We start from the raw sequence: 14157 nt of genomic DNA, 5'->3' as shown, positions 1-14157 counted from the left end.
CCTTGTCTCACCTGGAGCCTCACCTTGTCTCACCTGGAGCCTTGCCTTGTCTCACCTGGAGCCTTGCCTTGTCTCACCTGGAGCCTTGCCTTGCCTCACCTGGAGCCTTGCTTTGCCTCACCTGGAGCCTTGCTTCGCTTTGTCTCGCCTAGATCCTCACCTTACCTCACCTGGAGCCTCGCTTTGTCTCACCTGGAGCCTCACCTTGTCTCACCTGGAGCCTCACCTTGCCTCACCAGGAGCCTTGCCTTGCCTCACATGGAGCCTCACCTTGCCTCACCTGGAGCCTTGCTTTGTCTCACCTGGAGCCTTGCCTTGCCTCACCAGGAGCCTTGCCTTGCCTCACCAGGAGCCTTGCCTTGCCTCACCTGGAGCCTTGCCTTGCCTCATCTGGAGCCTTGCTTCGCTTTGTCTCACCTGGAGCCTCACCTTACCTCACCTGGAGCCTTGCCTTGCCTCACCTGGAGCCTTGCCTTGCCTCACCTGGAGCCTTGCCTTGCCTCATCTGGAGCCTTGCTTCGCTTTGTCTCGCCTAGAGCCTCACCTTACCTCACCTGGAGCCTTGCCTTGCCTCACCTGGAGCCTTGCCTTGCCTCACCTGGAGCCTTGCTTTGCCTCACCTGGAGCCTTGCCTTGTCTCACCTGGAGCCTTGCCTTGCCTCACCTGGAGCCTTGCCTTGCCTCATCTGGAGCCTTGCCTTGCCTCATCTGGAGCCTTGCTTCACTTTGTCACGCCTAGAGCCTCACCTTGCCTCACCTGGAGCCTCGCTTTGTCTCACCTGGAACCTCACCTTACCTCACCTGGAGCCTTGCCTTGCCTCACCAGGAGCCTTGCTTTGCCTCACCTGGAGCCTTGCTTCGCTTTGTCTCGCCTAGAGCCTCACCTTACCTCACCTGGAGCCTTGCCTTGCCTCACCTGGAGCCTCGCTTTGTCTCACCTGGAGCCTCGCCTTGCCTCACCTGGAGCCTCGCCTTGTCTCACATGGAGCCTTGCCTTGTCTCACCTGGAGCCTTGCCTTGCCTCACCTGGAGCCTTGCCTCGCCTTGCCTCACCTGGAGCCTCGCCTTGTCTCACCTGGAGCCTTGCCTTGCCTCACCTGGAGCCTTGCTTTGCCTCACCTGGAGCCTTGCCTTGTCTCACCTGGAGCCTTGCCTTGCCTCACCTGGAGCCTTGCCTTGCCTCATCTGGAGCCTTGCCTTGCCTCATCTGGAGCCTTGCTTCACTTTGTCACGCCTAGAGCCTCACCTTGCCTCACCTGGAGCCTCGCTTTGTCTCACCTGGAGCCTCACCTTACCTCACCTGGAGCCTTGCCTTGCCTCACCAGGAGCCTTGCTTTGCCTCACCTGGAGCCTTGCTTCGCTTTGTCTCGCCTAGAGCCTCACCTTACCTCACCTGGAGCCTTGCCTTGCCTCACCTGGAGCCTCGCTTTGTCTCACCTGGAGCCTCGCCTTGCCTCACCTGGAGCCTCGCCTTGTCTCACATGGAGCCTTGCCTTGTCTCACCTGGAGCCTTGCCTTGCCTCACCTGGAGCCTTGCCTCGCCTTGCCTCACCTGGAGCCTCGCCTTGTCTCACATGGAGCCTTGCCTTGCCTCACCTGGAGCCTTGCCTTGCCTCACCTGGAGCCTTGCCTTGTCTCACTTGGAGCCTCACCTTGCCTCACCTGGAGCCTCGCCTTGTCTCACATGGAGCCTTGCCTTGCTTCACCTGGAGTCTCACCTTGCCTCACATGGAGCCTTGCCTCGCTTTGTCTCGCCTAGAGCCTCACCTTGCCTCACCTTGCATCACCTGGAGCCTTGCCTTGCCTCACCTGGAGATTCACCTTGCCTCACCTGGAGCCTTGCCTCGCTTTGCCTCACCTGTAGCCTTGCCTCACTTTGTCTCGCCTAGAGCCTCAGCTTGCCTCACATGGAGCCTCGCCTTGCCTCACCTGGAGTCTCAGCTTGCCTCACCTGGAGCCTTGCCTTGCCTCACCTGGAGTCTCAGCTTGCCTCATCTGGAGCCATGCCTTGCTTCACCTGGAGCCTCGCTTTGCCTCACCTGGAGCCTTGCTTTGCCTCACCTGGAGCCTTGCCTTGTCTCACCTGGAGCCTTGCCTTGCCTCACCTGGAGCCTTGCCTTGCCTCATCTGGAGCCTTGCCTTGCCTCATCTGGAGCCTTGCTTCACTTTGTCACGCCTAGAGCCTCACCTTGCCTCACCTGGAGCCTCGCTTTGTCTCACCTGGAACCTCACCTTACCTCACCTGGAGCCTTGCCTTGCCTCACCAGGAGCCTTGCTTTGCCTCACCTGGAGCCTTGCTTCGCTTTGTCTCGCCTAGAGCCTCACCTTACCTCACCTGGAGCCTTGCCTTGCCTCACCTGGAGCCTCGCTTTGTCTCACCTGGAGCCTCGCCTTGCCTCACCTGGAGCCTCGCCTTGTCTCACATGGAGCCTTGCCTTGTCTCACCTGGAGCCTTGCCTTGCCTCACCTGGAGCCTTGCCTCGCCTTGCCTCACCTGGAGCCTCGCCTTGTCTCACCTGGAGCCTTGCCTTGCCTCACCTGGAGCCTTGCTTTGCCTCACCTGGAGCCTTGCCTTGTCTCACCTGGAGCCTTGCCTTGCCTCACCTGGAGCCTTGCCTTGCCTCATCTGGAGCCTTGCCTTGCCTCATCTGGAGCCTTGCTTCACTTTGTCACGCCTAGAGCCTCACCTTGCCTCACCTGGAGCCTCGCTTTGTCTCACCTGGAGCCTCACCTTACCTCACCTGGAGCCTTGCCTTGCCTCACCAGGAGCCTTGCTTTGCCTCACCTGGAGCCTTGCTTCGCTTTGTCTCGCCTAGAGCCTCACCTTACCTCACCTGGAGCCTTGCCTTGCCTCACCTGGAGCCTCGCTTTGTCTCACCTGGAGCCTCGCCTTGCCTCACCTGGAGCCTCGCCTTGTCTCACATGGAGCCTTGCCTTGTCTCACCTGGAGCCTTGCCTTGCCTCACCTGGAGCCTTGCCTCGCCTTGCCTCACCTGGAGCCTCGCCTTGTCTCACATGGAGCCTTGCCTTGCCTCACCTGGAGCCTTGCCTTGCCTCACCTGGAGCCTTGCCTTGTCTCACTTGGAGCCTCACCTTGCCTCACCTGGAGCCTCGCCTTGTCTCACATGGAGCCTTGCCTTGCTTCACCTGGAGTCTCACCTTGCCTCACATGGAGCCTTGCCTCGCTTTGTCTCGCCTAGAGCCTCACCTTGCCTCACCTTGCATCACCTGGAGCCTTGCCTTGCCTCACCTGGAGATTCACCTTGCCTCACCTGGAGCCTTGCCTCGCTTTGCCTCACCTGTAGCCTTGCCTCACTTTGTCTCGCCTAGAGCCTCAGCTTGCCTCACATGGAGCCTCGCCTTGCCTCACCTGGAGTCTCAGCTTGCCTCACCTGGAGCCTTGCCTTGCCTCACCTGGAGTCTCAGCTTGCCTCATCTGGAGCCATGCCTTGCTTCACCTGGAGCCTCGCTTTGCCTCACCTGGAGCCTTGCTTTGCCTCACCTGGAGCCTTGCCTTGCCTCACCTGGAGCCTTGCCTTGCCTCACCTGGAGCCTCGCTTTGCCTCACCTGGAGCCTTGCCTTGCCTCACCTGGAGCCTTGCTTTGCCTCACCTGGAGCCTTGCTTTGCCTCACCTGGAGTCTCACCTTGCCTCACCTGGAGCCTTGCTTTGTCTCGCCTGGAGCCTCGCCTTGTCTCACCTGGAACCTTGCCTCACTTTGTCTCGCCTAGAGCCTCATCTTGCCTCACCTGGAGCCTTGCCTTGCCTCACCTGGAGCCTTGCCTCACTTTGTCTCGCCTAGAGCCTCACCTTGCCTCACCTGGAGCCTCGCCTTGCCTCACCTGGAGCCTTGCTTTGCCTCATCTGGAGCCTCACCTTGCCTCACCTGGAGCCTTGCTTTGCCTCATCTGGAGCCTCACCTTGCCTCACCTGGAGCCTCACCTTGCCTCACCTGGAGCCTCGCTTTGTCTCGCCTAGAGCCTCACCTTGCCTCACCTGGAGCCTTGCCTCACTTTGTCTCGCCTAGAGCCTCACCTTGCCTCACCGGGAGCCTCGCCTTGCCTCACCTGGAGTCTCAGCTTGCCTCACCTGGAGCCTTGCTTTGCCTCACCTGGAGCCTTGCTTTGTCTCGCCTGGAGTCTCACCTTGCCTCACCTGGAGCCTTGCCTCGCTTTGTCTCACCTAGAGCCTCACCTTGTCTCACCTGGAGCCTTGCCTCGCTTTGCCTCACCTGGAGCCTTGCCTCGCTTTGCCTCACCTGTAGCCTTGCCTCACTTTGTCTCGCCTAGAGCCTCATCTTGCCTCACCTGGAACCTTGCCTTGCCTCACCTGGAGCCTTGCCTCACTTTGTCTCGCCTAGAGCATCACCTTGCCTCACCTAGAGCATCACCTTGCCTCACCTGGAGCCTCACCTTGCCTCACCTGGAGCATCACCTTGCCTCACCTGGAGCATCACCTTGCCTCACCTAGAGCCTCGCCTTGCCTCACCTGGAGCCTCGCCTTGCCTCACCTGGAGCCTTGCCTCGCTTTGCCTCACCTGTAGCCTTGCCTCACTTTGTCTCGCCTAGAGCCTCATCTTGCCTCACCTGGAGCCTCATCTTGCCTCACCTGGAGCCTTGCCTTGCCCCACCTGGAGTCTTGCTTCACTTTGTTTCGCCTAGAGCCTCACCTTGCCTCACATGGTGCCTCGCCTTGCCTCACCTGGAGTCTCACCTTGCCTCACCTGGAGCCTTGCCTCGCTTTGCCTCATCTGGAGCCATGCCTTGCCTCACCTGGAGCCTCACTTTGTCTCACCTGGAGCCTTGCTTTGCCTCACCTGGAGCCTCACCTGGAGCCTCGCTTTGTCTCACCTGGAGCCTTGCCTTGCCTCACCTGGAGCCTTGCCTTGCCTCACCTGGAGCCTTGCTTTGCCTCACCTGGAGCCTTGCCTTGTCTCACCTGGAGCCTTGCCTTGCCTCACCTGGAGCCTTGCCTTGCCTCATCTGGAGCCTTGCCTTGCCTCATCTGGAGCCTTGCTTCACTTTGTCACGCCTAGAGCCTCACCTTGCCTCACCTGGAGCCTCGCTTTGTCTCACCTGGAGCCTCACCTTACCTCACCTGGAGCCTTGCCTTGCCTCACCAGGAGCCTTGCTTTGCCTCACCTGGAGCCTTGCTTCGCTTTGTCTCGCCTAGAGCCTCACCTTACCTCACCTGGAGCCTTGCCTTGCCTCACCTGGAGCCTCGCTTTGTCTCACCTGGAGCCTCGCCTTGCCTCACCTGGAGCCTCGCCTTGTCTCACATGGAGCCTTGCCTTGTCTCACCTGGAGCCTTGCCTTGCCTCACCTGGAGCCTTGCCTCGCCTTGCCTCACCTGGAGCCTCGCCTTGTCTCACCTGGAGCCTTGCCTTGCCTCACCTGGAGCCTTGCTTTGCCTCACCTGGAGCCTTGCCTTGTCTCACCTGGAGCCTTGCCTTGCCTCACCTGGAGCCTTGCCTTGCCTCATCTGGAGCCTTGCCTTGCCTCATCTGGAGCCTTGCTTCACTTTGTCACGCCTAGAGCCTCACCTTGCCTCACCTGGAGCCTCGCTTTGTCTCACCTGGAGCCTCACCTTACCTCACCTGGAGCCTTGCCTTGCCTCACCAGGAGCCTTGCTTTGCCTCACCTGGAGCCTTGCTTCGCTTTGTCTCGCCTAGAGCCTCACCTTACCTCACCTGGAGCCTTGCCTTGCCTCACCTGGAGCCTCGCTTTGTCTCACCTGGAGCCTCGCCTTGCCTCACCTGGAGCCTCGCCTTGTCTCACATGGAGCCTTGCCTTGTCTCACCTGGAGCCTTGCCTTGCCTCACCTGGAGCCTTGCCTCGCCTTGCCTCACCTGGAGCCTCGCCTTGTCTCACATGGAGCCTTGCCTTGCCTCACCTGGAGCCTTGCCTTGCCTCACCTGGAGCCTTGCCTTGTCTCACTTGGAGCCTCACCTTGCCTCACCTGGAGCCTCGCCTTGTCTCACATGGAGCCTTGCCTTGCTTCACCTGGAGTCTCACCTTGCCTCACATGGAGCCTTGCCTCGCTTTGTCTCGCCTAGAGCCTCACCTTGCCTCACCTTGCATCACCTGGAGCCTTGCCTTGCCTCACCTGGAGATTCACCTTGCCTCACCTGGAGCCTTGCCTCGCTTTGCCTCACCTGTAGCCTTGCCTCACTTTGTCTCGCCTAGAGCCTCAGCTTGCCTCACATGGAGTCTCGCCTTGCCTCACCTGGAGTCTCAGCTTGCCTCACCTGGAGCCTTGCCTTGCCTCACCTGGAGTCTCAGCTTGCCTCATCTGGAGCCATGCCTTGCTTCACCTGGAGCCTCGCTTTGCCTCACCTGGAGCCTTGCTTTGCCTCACCTGGAGCCTTGCCTTGCCTCACCTGGAGCCTTGCCTTGCCTCACCTGGAGCCTCGCTTTGCCTCACCTGGAGCCTTGCCTTGCCTCACCTGGAGCCTTGCTTTGCCTCACCTGGAGCCTTGCTTTGCCTCACCTGGAGTCTCACCTTGCCTCACCTGGAGCCTTGCTTTGTCTCGCCTGGAGCCTCGCCTTGTCTCACCTGGAGCCTTGCCTCACTTTGTCTCGCCTAGAGCCTCATCTTGCCTCACCTGGAGCCTTGCCTTGCCTCACCTGGAGCCTTGCCTCACTTTGTCTCGCCTAGAGCCTCACCTTGCCTCACCTGGAGCCTCGCCTTGCCTCACCTGGAGCCTTGCTTTGCCTCATCTGGAGCCTCACCTTGCCTCACCTGGAGCCTTGCTTTGCCTCATCTGGAGCCTCACCTTGCCTCACCTGGAGCCTCACCTTGCCTCACCTGGAGCCTCGCTTTGTCTCGCCTAGAGCCTCACCTTGCCTCACCTGGAGCCTTGCCTCACTTTGTCTCGCCTAGAGCCTCACCTTGCCTCACCGGGAGCCTCGCCTTGCCTCACCTGGAGTCTCAGCTTGCCTCACCTGGAGCCTTGCTTTGCCTCACCTGGAGCCTTGCTTTGTCTCGCCTGGAGTCTCACCTTGCCTCACCTGGAGCCTTGCCTCGCTTTGTCTCACCTAGAGCCTCACCTTGTCTCACCTGGAGCCTTGCCTCGCTTTGCCTCACCTGGAGCCTTGCCTCGCTTTGCCTCACCTGTAGCCTTGCCTCACTTTGTCTCGCCTAGAGCCTCATCTTGCCTCACCTGGAACCTTGCCTTGCCTCACCTGGAGCCTTGCCTCACTTTGTCTCGCCTAGAGCATCACCTTGCCTCACCTAGAGCATCACCTTGCCTCACCTGGAGCCTCACCTTGCCTCACCTGGAGCATCACCTTGCCTCACCTGGAGCATCACCTTGCCTCACCTAGAGCCTCGCCTTGCCTCACCTGGAGCCTCGCCTTGCCTCACCTGGAGCCTTGCCTCGCTTTGCCTCACCTGTAGCCTTGCCTCACTTTGTCTCGCCTAGAGCCTCATCTTGCCTCACCTGGAGCCTCATCTTGCCTCACCTGGAGCCTTGCCTTGCCCCACCTGGAGTCTTGCTTCACTTTGTTTCGCCTAGAGCCTCACCTTGCCTCACATGGTGCCTCGCCTTGCCTCACCTGGAGTCTCACCTTGCCTCACCTGGAGCCTTGCCTCGCTTTGCCTCATCTGGAGCCATGCCTTGCCTCACCTGGAGCCTCACTTTGTCTCACCTGGAGCCTTGCTTTGCCTCACCTGGAGCCTCACCTGGAGCCTCGCTTTGTCTCACCTGGAGCCTTGCTTTGCCTCACCTGGAGTCTCACCTTGCCACACCTGGAGATTCACCTTGCCTCACCTGGAGTCTCACCTTGCCTCACCTGGAGCCTTGCCTTGCTTTGCCCCACCTGGAGTCTTGCCTCACTTTGTCTCGCCTAGAGCCTCATCTTGCCTCACATGGTGCCTCGCCTTGCCTCACCTGGAGTCTCAGCTTGCCTCACCTGGAGCCTTGCCTTGCTTTGCCTCACCTGGAGCCTTGCCTTGCCTCACCTGGAGCCTTGCTTTGTCTCGCCTGGAGTCTCACCTTGCCTCACCTGGAGCTTTGCCTCACTTTGCCTCACCTGGAGCCTTGCCTCGCTTTGTCTCGCCTAGAGCCTCACCTTGCCTCACCTGGAGCCTTGCCTTGCCTCACCTGGAGTCTTGCCTCACTTTGTCTCGCCTAGAGCCTCATCTTGCCTCACCTGGAGCCTTGCCTTGCCTCACCTGGAGCCTTGCCTCGCTTTGTCTCGCCTAGAGCCTCACCTTGCCTCACCTAGAGCCTCACCTTGCCTCACCTGGAGTCTTGCCTCACTTTGTCTCGCCTAGAGCCTCGCCTTGCCTCACCTGGAGCCTCGCCTTGCCTCACCTGGATCCTCGCTTTGTCTCACCTAGAGCCTTGCTTTGCCTCACCTGTAGCCTTGCCTCACTTTGTCTCACCTAGAGCCTCACCTTGTCTCACCTGGAGCCTTGCCTTGCCACACCTGGAGATTCACCTTGCCTCACCTGGAGTCTCACCTTGCCTCACCTGGAGCCTTGCCTCGCTTTGCCTCACCTATAGCCTTGCCTCACTTTGTCTAGCCTAGAGCCTCACCTTGCCTCACCTGGAGCCTTGCCTCACTTTGTCTCGCCTAGAGCCTCGCCTTGCCTCACCTGGATCCGCGCCTTGCCTCACCTGGATCCTCGCCTTGCCTCACCTGGAGCCTTGCTTTGCCTCACCTGGAGCCTTGCCTCGCTTTGCCTCACCTGGAGCCTTGCCTCGCATGTAACCCTTGCCTTCACTGCTGTCAAGTTCAACCACCGGAGCAAGATAAGGAACCGGCTTTTGTTGTTTTGAACTGTCTCTGTGTCCACACCTTCACTAGGTAGGTCCAGCTGTTTTGCCGCTACCTACTGTTGGGAACTGTCTGTGTCCACGCATTCGCTAGGTAGGTTCAGCTGTCTGCCCCTACCTTGTGTTGCGAACCATCTCGTCGTATTCTGCATTCTGTGTATGAGTCCCGGCCCAATGTCCTGTTTCCGTGCAGGGGTACGGGCTCTGTGTTCCATGTTCCTGTCTCTTCCTTGACCAAGGCTCTGTTTTCCTGTCTCGCCGTCGACCAAGGCTCTGCATTCCTGTCTCTTCCTCGACCAAGTCAGGGCTTCAGGGTCTCGTCCAGTCCTAGCCACGTCCAAGAACCTTGTCCTGTCCAAGCCACGGCTTTGTGTTCTCATCTTGTCCATGTGCCTCGCCCAGCCCAGGAGTGCCTTGACCAGTCCGGTGCTGGGGTTCCCTTGTCATGTCCAGGAGTTTCATGTCCAGTCCTGTTGCTTCCTTTCATCCTGTAGCCATGTCATATCCTCGCCTAGTTCTGGAGTCTGAGCCCGAGTCAAGACCCAGGTTCTGGGTCTTTGTCCAGTCTCTGGCTCGGAGGCCAAGCCCAGGCTCCTAGTTCCCAGTTCCATGTCCTGGTTCCGCTATCCTAGTCAAGTCCTAGTCCAGGCCCGGAATCCTTGTCTCGTCCAGGGCCTGTGTCATGTCAAGTGTCCTTTCTTCTCCACTTTCCTTACTTCCTTCTCATGCCTAGTCCTGTTCCTGGTAGTTCAGTGTCTGTGTCTTGCGTTTGGGTCTGTTCCCAACACCCATGTTATGACATATAGGTCCTTCTGTAGTGAACGCAAAGTTCCATTATCCACTGGGTGAGGAAAGTTCTGGGTTGTGGAGTGGAGATACATGCTACCAAAGAAGATGTAAGGAGCTCCTTCCCTCCGCTACCTTGCTGGTCAACCTTGGGCTCAGTGTAGCAACTGCTTGGCACCCCCTCCCCGAACAGGGTCAAGTAAAGCTGTGGAGCAGGTGGTGGATGGTTGAATGAGAAGATGGTGCATATCACATCCTGGTTATGCAACCACTGACACCGGGCAGACAATTTCTGATAACGGTTGAGGTAACCCATCTCGTCAAGACACTGGCCAGAAGAAGGCAATAGCAAACCATTTATGTAGGAAAAAATTGCCAACAACAATATGATCGCCCATGTCATACATAATGATGATGATGAGGAAAGTTCACCTTATTTCTCTTCTGAATGGCCAAATTCATTGCTTTTTTAAAATTTTGACAATGGCCTTTGGATGAACAGGGAACACATTAACTCAGTACCCACTTAACTAACCCTGTTAAGAATTTTATATTTTTCAGTGAGGTCGCCTCTAATTTATCTAAATTGCAGACCGAAATTACTTAATATGCCTAATCATAAACATGAGAAAATCTGTAGGTGCTGCAAGTCCAAAGCAACACACACAAAACACTGGAGAAACTCAGCAGGTCAGGCAGTATCTATAGAAATGGATGGACAACTATGGGTCAAGACTCTTCTTCAGCGCTGGAAAGGAAGAGGCAAGACACCAGAATTGAAAGCTTTGGGGGGAGGGGAAGGGGATAGCTAGAAGTTGACAGGTGAAGCCAGATGGGTAGAAAAGATCAAGGACTGGAGAGGAAGGAATCTGATAGGAGAGGGATGTGGACATCTCTTCAACCAAGTCATATGCCAATCCAGAAATCAATTGGGTGAACCTCTGTCACACTCTGTTTGATGGAAGAGCAGAAGTACTCCCTTCCTTTCGGAGGAAGACAACATTCCAGATGCAATTTCTTCTGGAATATACAACTGGAGCAAGGTTTATTTATTCAAACAAGAGGAAATCTGCAGATGCTGGAAATTCAAGCAACACACACAAAATGCTGGTGGAACGCAGCAGGTCAGGCAGCGTCGATGTTTTGGCCCGAAACATCAACAGCACTTCTCCCTATAGATGCTGCTTGACCTGCTGGGTTCCACCAGCATTTTGTGTGTGTTGTTTTATTTATTCATTCCTCTTGCGTGAAGTCCATTTTAATATTTGTCTTTCTTGGTTGCTTGCTGTATCTATTTACATCTTGAAAACTGACCAATGTTTCAACTAACCAATGTCAGAGCACAAAAAACAGCCAGACCACAGAAACTGCAACCTGATAATCTTCCACCAAGCAGAACTGTTATTTTTAACACTGTTCCTTCAGACACTCCCCCAGTTCGATAAGTGATCCAAGAACCATCTGTAACCTGTAGTTACAGGTTACCCTAATGACTCTGAGGCTGTCGTGAGACCATCCTTCAGGAGGGTAAACCCATCGAAAGCATCCAGCACAGGTGAGGCACCTGGCCGAGTATTAAAGATCTGTGCTGATCAACTGGCTGGTGTGTTCACTGAGATATTTAACCTCTTGCTTCATCAGTCAGACGTACTCACCTGCTTCAATTATACCGGTGCCTAAGAAGAGCGTGGTACGCTGCCTCAATGACTATCGTCCAGTAGCACTTACATCCACAGTGATGAAGTGTTTTGAGAGGTTGGTGATGAAACACCAATTCTGCTGAGAAGTGACTGGGATCCACTTCAGTTTGCCTACTGACACAACAGGTCCACAGCAGATGCCAGCTCATTGGCTCTTCACTCAAACCCTGATCACCTGGACTGAAAAGATGCACAAATCAGGATGCTATTTACAACTACAGCTCAACATTCAATACCATCATCCCCTCAAAATGAATCAATAAGCTTCAAGACCTGGGCCGCAATATCTCTTTTATTTCCTGACTGGCAGAGCTCAGACAGTTCAGATTGGCAACAACATCTCCTCCATGATCTCCATCTACGCAGGTGTATCACAAGGCTGTGTGCTTAGCCCCCTGCTCCACTCACTTTACACTTATGACTGTGTGGCTAAGCACTGCTCCAGCTTTGAGCAGCACTCAGTTGGAGATTGGAGATCAGAAGCCTGAGAAGATGTAGTTCACTCAGGTTCGCCAACTGAGCAGAAAAGCAGTGACTCATGGTAGTTTGGAGCTTTGAGCATTTGGAATTGATTAGCAAGAACAAATTAAAGTAAGTCAGGGCAAGTGGAGTGGCCGTTGTTGGAGTGGCATGTTAGATTGGAGATTTTGAGGCTTTTGCTCTTTGAGGTTTCAGTCAGAGAAGGCAAAAAAGTTGCAGGTAGAGTTGTTTCTCCCCTCCCTCACAGTTTATTGTTTTTCCTTTTTTATAGTAGGCAGCATCAGCTGACAGCTGTTAACATTCTGGACAATGAAATTCAGCAGCCTCTGGCCACCTCAGTCCCACTCCCAGCATCTCACAGGCCCTCTTCTCTGCGGCCCAACAACCTCTGCTACTAATGCTCCCACACCTGGACCTGAACTGACTCCTGCCTTCAGACCCTCACAGGCACCCACATCCATACAGGAAACGAGTATTCCACCACTGCGCAGATATTCTGGTGATCTCGATGGATGTAGAAATTGTATTATCCAATGCGAGCTGACATTCCAAGCCCAGCCTGGTTGTTTTGGTAATAATGTGTGAAAACTGATGTACATGGTCAATCTTCTAGATGAACCTCCACTCAGCCAGCTCAACGTTTTACAGCAGCAAGGATACCCCGCAGCCCAGTCATTCCAACATTTTGTGGCAGAGTTAAGGAGGGTTTTTGATCTTCCAGTACGGGGTCAGGAGGCTGTTTATCGACTCTTGGACCTGTGCCAAGACAGAGGAATGGTGAGAGCATACGCAGTTAAATTCTGCACGCTTGCAGTAGAGAAGGGTAGGAATGAGAGATCTCTCATTACTGCCTTCCAGCGTGTACTAAATGCAGGAGTCAGCATTAGATCGCTGTCTGGGATGAGCAGGATAGTGTGAATGACCTGATTAATCCGGCTATTTGAGTTGATGACCGGGTAACAGTGTGGCACGGGGAAAGAATGCTTCAAGCTTCCTATCTGATTACCGTCTTTCCTCGCCCTCTCTCCTTCCCGTATCACCCAGCACCCAGTCCACGGATGAGCCTATGCAAGTAGGATGCATGTGCCTGCCTCAGGAGGAATGAGAACGGTGCAGAGGAACAGGTTCCTGCCTCTACTTTTGCCATCCAGGACACATCAGAGCGACACGTTCCAAGTGTCCAGTAAAAGAGAATACCCGTCAGCAGGGAGGGGAATCCTGGCGGGTCGGTTCTCTCCTCAGTCAGCTTCCCCTGATTCTGTAATGCTTGCAGCTTCTTTGTCATGGAGGTCTCAGACCCATGAACTTCATGCTTCTCCAGTGCAGCTGGGAATATCGTGGACATCTCTCTCGTTCAAAGACAGGAAGTTCCAACTCAGGAATGTAGAGAAAAGATCAATGTCAAGGTGCTGGGTGGTCGAGCTCTGGGAACCAGCCATATCCACCTTTCCACCCAACCCCTCCAATTGATGCCATCATGAAGAAATGTCTTTCTATCTGGTTGGATCGCCTGAACTGCCACTGGTATTTGGTCTCCCATGGGTTACGTCAGGATACCCAGGGATTGATTGGTCTCTGAAAATACTCCAAGAGTGGGGACCGGTATTCCTGTCTATTGTCTGGGTTCAGCTCAAGCTCCGTTCCACAAATTCCCTGCTGTCAGCTGAGGATGTGGACCTGTCTGGGATTCCAGCGCAATATGCGGATCTCCTTCAGGTTTTCAATAAAAGGAAGACCACACCCTGCCCCCACACCAGCCATACAACTGTGCCATAGACCTCCTACCTGGCCCTAGTCCTCCCCGGGGCGGGCTCTTTTCCCCCTCTCATCCTCAAACGGTGGCCATGGAGGAATACATCAAGGAGGCATTGGCCATGGGGTTTATTTGTCCGTCAACCTTGCTGGCAGCAGTGGGCTTTGTTTGTGAGCAAGAAAGATGGCAAGCTCCATCCCTGCATTGATTATCACCCCTGAACAACATCACTGTGAAGAACCGCTACCCTCTTCCCTTGCTGACGTCTGCATTTGAACACCTCCAGGGAGCAATCCTATTTTCCAAAATTGATCTGCGCAGTGCTTACAATCTGGTTTGCATAAGAGAAGGAGAAGAGTGGAAAACAGCTTTCAACACCTCTAATGGTCACTGAGCGCTTAGTGATGCCTTTTGGTCTGGTCAACGTGCCGGCTAAATTCCAGGCCTTGGTTTACGATGTGCTCAGAGACATGTTGAACCAGTTTGAGTTTGTGTATTTAGATGACATCCTTATCTATTCCCGCTCTCATCAGGAGCACGTCCCACGTGTCTGGAGAGTACACAGACCTTCTTGAAAATGACCCGTAGGCCAAGCCTGAAAACTGTGAATTCCATAAAGGCCAGGTGTTGTTTTTGGGCTATATACTTGCCCCATT

Source organism: Hemitrygon akajei, chromosome 6 (genome assembly GCF_048418815.1).
Source record: "Hemitrygon akajei chromosome 6, sHemAka1.3, whole genome shotgun sequence".
NCBI lineage: Eukaryota > Metazoa > Chordata > Chondrichthyes > Myliobatiformes > Dasyatidae > Hemitrygon > Hemitrygon akajei.
The sequence above is the reverse complement of the archived record's forward strand: the minus strand, read 5'-3'. Positions refer to the sequence as shown.